Source organism: Piliocolobus tephrosceles, chromosome 18 (assembly GCF_002776525.5).
Source record: "Piliocolobus tephrosceles isolate RC106 chromosome 18, ASM277652v3, whole genome shotgun sequence".
In the NCBI taxonomy this organism is placed as follows: domain Eukaryota; kingdom Metazoa; phylum Chordata; class Mammalia; order Primates; family Cercopithecidae; genus Piliocolobus; species Piliocolobus tephrosceles.
In genome coordinates this window covers 45,696,637-45,702,636 of record NC_045451.1, presented here as the reverse complement: position 1 = coordinate 45,702,636, position 6,000 = coordinate 45,696,637, and the positions used below count along the sequence as shown (strand labels likewise).

The 6,000-nt window shown below is 43.9% G+C and overlaps 1 protein-coding gene across 3 annotated transcripts in view; it reads left to right on the top strand.

The window, feature by feature from the left end:
• FHOD3 (formin homology 2 domain containing 3) overlaps positions 1 to 6,000 on the top strand; it is a 482,714-nt gene that overhangs the window by 296,871 nt on the left and 179,843 nt on the right. The gene's annotated exons all lie outside the window — the stretch shown is intronic.

The window sequence follows — 6,000 nt, the reverse complement described above, 5'->3', positions numbered from 1 at the left end:
GTCTCGGCCTCCCAAAGTACTGGGATTACAGGCTTGAGCCACTGCGCCCGGCCGGGCATGGGCTTTTAAAGCCCATGTATGCACCTCTTCTCTGCTGTGGTGGTGTTGCCCATGCCTGTCTCTCCAAGTTGAGGTTACCTGCTCAAGGATGGGGTCTCTGTCTCCCAGCATGGTGTCCCAGCACCCTAACTGGCCCAGAGCCAGCAGGCATGCTGCAAACACGTGGCGAAGAATGAGCTTCTGCTCTGGTTTACTGTGTAACGTGCTGTGGACCCTGTGATATTGGGAAGCCTGGAATTAAAATTCTTCCCAATTAAAATGATTTTTATCCTTTTGTCTTTTGTTTGTTTTCTTCCCCAGTAAGACCCAGGTATTATTATCATCCTCACAAAGACTCAAGAACAAAAAACTTGACAATCCTTTTTCTTTTTATGATTATAATTGTAATACTACTGTTGTAAAAACTTGGGAAAAGGTTAAAGAAGACAAAAAAAAATTCTCCTCTAATCTCAACAAAGATAATCACCATTAACCTGTTGGTATATTTCCTTATAGTTGTGTGTGTGTGCATGCACACTTATGCATAAACCAGCTAGGATGTGTCAGGAAGAAATGGGCGGCCTAAATTGTACTTTTGATTCAAACCAGTTGTGTCTGTGATTTAGCATTGCTCAGACCCACCTTTGAATGCTGAATCCAAATGTGAAAGAAAGTAGCTTGAGTTATTTTAGAAGTTTAAATGAAAGTGAATGAAAAGCATCCAGGACCTTTAACTGGGACTCCTATACCCATGAACACGCAGGCAGATGTCAGCACTAAGCATGGCTGATGGCAGGCCAGGAGGTAACTTGAGGTCTCTTTGTTGCGGGTATGTGAGGGAGACAAACTCTAGTACATGGTCAGGGACTGTGAGTCTGGAAGGTATTTCCCAGGCTGAGGCAAGTTTCTTCTGCCACAGCATGTTGCCCTCTGCTGCTAGGTAGAAAGACCCTTATGGCCAAGAGTAGATCATGGGGCCAGTCTAGAATCCTTGATAAGGAATGCCGATGGCACAGAAACCACATCTAGCTTTTCCAAGGCTAGTCAATTAGGTTTAAGGCCAGTAGTGTGTGTTTTGGCAGCTGGTAGGCAGCAGCTCCTCTCCTTCATCCTTGGAGGATTTGTATTTCATCCCTTAACTCTGGCGGTTACTTTAGGACAACTAACAAACTCTTCATCTTCCTGTCCTAAGCTTCAGGTCACCCCAGGGCCCTTGCTATGGGTGTGAGTTAGAGGGCCAACTTCTCATGACCCGGGTTCTCCTTTGGCTTTGCTGAGCTGGCAGCTCAGAGTTCCCTTCCTTGAACTTCATATCCCATAAAGGGAATGTTGTGACGGATGAGGGAGTGATCCTGAAATGAACCCAGGCCTTTGGATACCATATCCAAGACTCCATCCATAGCCCCGGCCAGAGATTCTCATCTGCCAGACCAAGTCTCTCCATCGAGATAAAACAATGGCCATCTTTTCCTGATTAGTTAAAAATAATTTTTTAAAAAGCTAATGAATTGTCTTCTTAGCTTTATGGGTTGTTGTTGTTTTGTTTTGTTTTGTTTTTTGTTTTGAGACAGAGTCTCGCTCTGTTGCCCAGGCTGGAGTGCAGTGGCGTGATCTCGGCTCACTGCAAGCTCTGCCTCCCAGGTTCACGCCATTCTCCTGCCTCAGCCTCCTGAGTAGCTGGGACTACAGGTGCCCACTACCACGCCCGGCTAATTTTTTTTATTTTTAGTAGAGACGGGGTTTCAGCGTGTTAACTAGAATGGTCTCAGTCTCCTGACCTTGTGATGCACCCGCCTTGGCCTCCCAAAGTGCTAGGATTACAGGCATGAGCCACTACGCCCGGCCAGCTTTATGGATTTTGTCTATAAAATTTCTTGCCGGGCGCGGTGGCTCATGCCTGTAATCCCAGCACTTTGGGAGGCCGAGGTGGGCGGATCATGAGGTCAGGAGATCATGAGGTCAGACCATGGTGAAACCCCGTCTCTACTAAAACTACAAAAAATTAGCTGGGCATGGTGGCGGGCGACTATAGTCCCAGCTACTCGGGAGGCTGAGGCAGGAGAATGGCGTGAACCCGGAAGGCCGAGCTTGCAGTGAGCTGAGATCACGCCACTGTACTCCAGCCTAGGTAACAGAGAGAGACTCCGTCCCAAAAAATAATAATAATAATTTCTTAAACCTTTGGCAACTGCTGTTGTCTGTCTGCCACTGAGCACTAGCAGCTGAAAAAAAAAAGGAATGGCCCTAATGGAAAAACTCAGAAATAGCTTATCATGTGTGGCTCAATAGCATGTTTCTTTATGGACATGTGTGGTCTTGGCTGTGATTTTATAATGCATACATATAACATCATCCTATTTTACTGCTAGTAAAATTGTTCCTGAATCCTATGATGGCATTAAACATATAAATGTGCCATGGTGTTCTGCAGAGAGCAACATGACTTCCAGGTGTGTTTCCACCTAGTGGGTTTAGAAGCAGCTCTCCAGTTCCATCTCAACTGGGTGAGAGAGCAGACAGGTGCCAGAGGTGAGTTAGGGTAAACTGAGCATAGCCATTTGTGCACAAGTTTATAAATCATAAATTTTACTTCTCAAAGTGGCTTTAGACTCATTCCTCAGCAGGGACGAATGGACATATAAGCAGTTGTCTTTTTGAATAGTTTCTTTTGGATAATGAAAACTGTCAGAGTTAAGGAATCAGCAAGAAAACCAACAAACTACCAGTCCTCAAAAATCATTACTACCTAAAGCAAATGAAGTTGTCCAGAACAAATTCCTTTGGTTGCATTATAAATATAAACATCATGCATGCTGCACGTGGGCTAACCAGAAGGCTTCATTCTGCAGTGTGGGCAATTTGGTCTGTGGCCAAGAGTGGGCCAGTGAGCAGGGATAAAAACCAAAGAGGTTAAAGTCCATCATAAGGAGTGATCAGTGTTTATGAAGAAGGAAAATTTAAAATGCTCCATTGGAACCAGGCAATTGCACTTTTGCTCAGGGCCTAAGATAAAAGGGTACATTCAAATTCATCTGTGGGGCATGATATGGTATTAATATCAGACCACTGGATCTTCTTCTCTTTGCTTGCATCTTTAAGTCACTTTCCCTTTCTCATGGCCAGGGCCTGGCAGGAAGAGAGAAAGGCTCATGGGAGCCCTTAGAGAGCCTTACTTTGTCATTTTGCCGTATCAGAGACTCCCTTTCCTTGAGGTCTTCCCTGTGGTGGTTGACAGGAAATTGATTGACACCCCTCTGCTGTCTGGATATAGAGTCCTTCCTTCTAAGTGAGCAGGTTTGCCTGTCTCACAGAGGGTGAAGCAAGTGACCAGAGAGGATAACGCATGTTGAAATTTGTCCTAAATCTTGAGTCTCACTAATTTGGCTCAGCATAGCTCTTGAAGTAGTTCAATTTTTCATTTGATCATTCTTAAACATATGTGTCACACATGATTAGCAGAGAAAAAATTCATCCTTTCAAGCGATCCCGTCTCTGCTTTCTGCTTAAGAGTATATTGATCTATGAAGATCGTGTAAAGTGTAGTGGAAGCTACAGGTTGACAGAACTCAAGCTCTCTTTCCACCGTTATTTATAGCAGAAGCATCTACATTGAGTGTGTTTATGTAGTATGTGGAAAGACATGGAATGTGCTGTGAGGAACTTCTGTTTGAGTGTTAGACCAACCCATGTCTGAGGCACTGAGCTAAATATCTCAGTTTCCTTTGGATTTAATGTGGAGATTTAGGAAAGTAAGAGGGGAGAAGTATTGAGCAATTGATTCTATGTGTATTTATTTATCTGGGTTAAGAGAGGACTGGCCAGGGAGTTAGTGCAGCTGGTCCGCCCAGGGGTAAACTGGGTGTCTCCACCAACCACCACCCATTACAATTACAGCTACTGATATTTGGGTATCTATCATGTAACAGACACAACTCTAAACATTTTTCACGTAAGACCCATTTTTTCGGCACATATTTGAGTATCTGTTGTGTGCTTGCAGTCATCAGGAAAAAAGGCTGTCACAGAACCTGTACTCTAGTATTTGGGGTGGGGGTGGGGGGCAGTGGAGTTGGAGAGAGACAGATGACAATGATTAAGTATTGTCTTCTAATGTACTCCAGCAGCATTAAGGAAAAAAGACAAAGTGCTTTATCTCAATTACAATTCTCAGTAATCCTATAAGGTAAGTACAGTCACCCCAGAGACCTTAGGAACTCTAGATGAGCTTTCTGAGCCCCTCCATTCCACTCCTTTGGGGTCCAGTTTCTTTCTCTGTTATATGAAGGGCTAGCATTATATGGTTTATGATTTCAGTACAGGAACCCTGTCCTCCACAAAACACACACACACACACACACACACACACACACACATATGCACACACATTGTAGGGAGTTAGCAAAGGCAATGAGGGGAGTGAGTGGACCCCATAATTCTGACAGGAGCTCCTAGAAAATGTGCAAGTGCTGGTGTTGAACACAGGCCTAGCCTGAGGTCTGCCACGGCTATTTTTGTTGAACCAAATGTTTCTTCCCTTTCACCTTCATTCTCGTAAATATTTCCGATTTTCTCCCCCAAAACAATAAAAAGAATGAACATCCATCCTAAGAGTGTACAAATAGATGCACATTTCCAGACTTAAAATCCTTAAATGGTAATAAGAGACGCAGCTAACACAGCTGAAAAACACATTTTTCAGTTAAATTAAGCCAGTGTTTGAGAGTTCTTATTATAAAGGAGTAGATGCACACAAGTGCATGTGTCTGTTTAAGGGGAGTACGGATGTAGTCTGGCTACCTCTCCCTCTCTCTCTGGGTTGCCTGCCATTGTTCCTTGGCCTTTGCTCCCCCAGGACCTGTTTTGCATCTTTGGCTCCAGAGTAAGCAACCAAAAGGAGTTCTGGGTCCATTACCACCACTAGAAAGTCTTAGTTTCGATACTTTCTCCCCTGCACATTCTTCCTTTGAACCATGCATGGGCAGCTCACTAGAACTTGTGTTTTATGCCACGGTTTTATACAAAATGTGAATGTTAGAAGCTGCCCCTGTTATAAACACAAACGGCGTCAACCAGATCTCTTAAACTGGACAGTGAGACCCAAGGCCTGCTGATCAGATTGATTGACTGTCTTGAGGGCTGAGATGGTTACTTTGTGGGGGTTGGAAAAACAACTACACTGTGGTGTGGACTTCAAAGTAGTTTGATAATCAATATCAGCAAGGAGATAATTCAGTAGTTAGCAGGTGAAAGAGGTGAAAGAACATGTCTTTGTGCTCAGTTAGCAAGGGTCATAGAAGATTGCACAGTTCTGACTGGCTGGGCAACTTAGCCAAAGCAAAAGGCTTTCTGTTCACTTAGGAAAGCCAGAAGATCTCCACGTTGAGCTACATTTGCGTCTTTTACATCTTGTAGTAAGTAGGTACCTATTCTTTGTTTAATCCTCTTAAACAAATCCCCTTAAATCCCGTCTTCTCTGCTTTCCTTACTGTGTGCATCTGCTTCCTGGTTCTTTTAAAATTGCTTCAGCTTAACCCACTTCATGCCTTCTCAGAGATCTCCATTCATTATTCAGCAGACATTTTACTGAACATGTACTGTATGCCAGGCACTGTCCTAAGAGCGCAGAGATCAGTAAGACAGATCCTATCATGGTCCTTGGGAAACTTTTGTTCTCAAGGCCAAAATCAGCTCTGACATAGCCCATCCAAGGACCAGCATTTGGAAACCACCGCATTTAGGTTATTTCCAAGTTTACTTCTCTCAAGCAAAAATAAGCAATATCCCTTTGAGATCTGTATAGAGAAAGCAGGAAAGAGCTTCATGTTGCAAACCACCAAGCCAAGGGCAAGGCAGTTCTCATTTCACTTCACTTCAAATATTCATCTTGGGCCTGGAAAACCATGTCAAGGTGTTGTGTGTCCGTTTTTGGTCTTGCCCTTGGCTTAGTGGTCCTGAATGTGA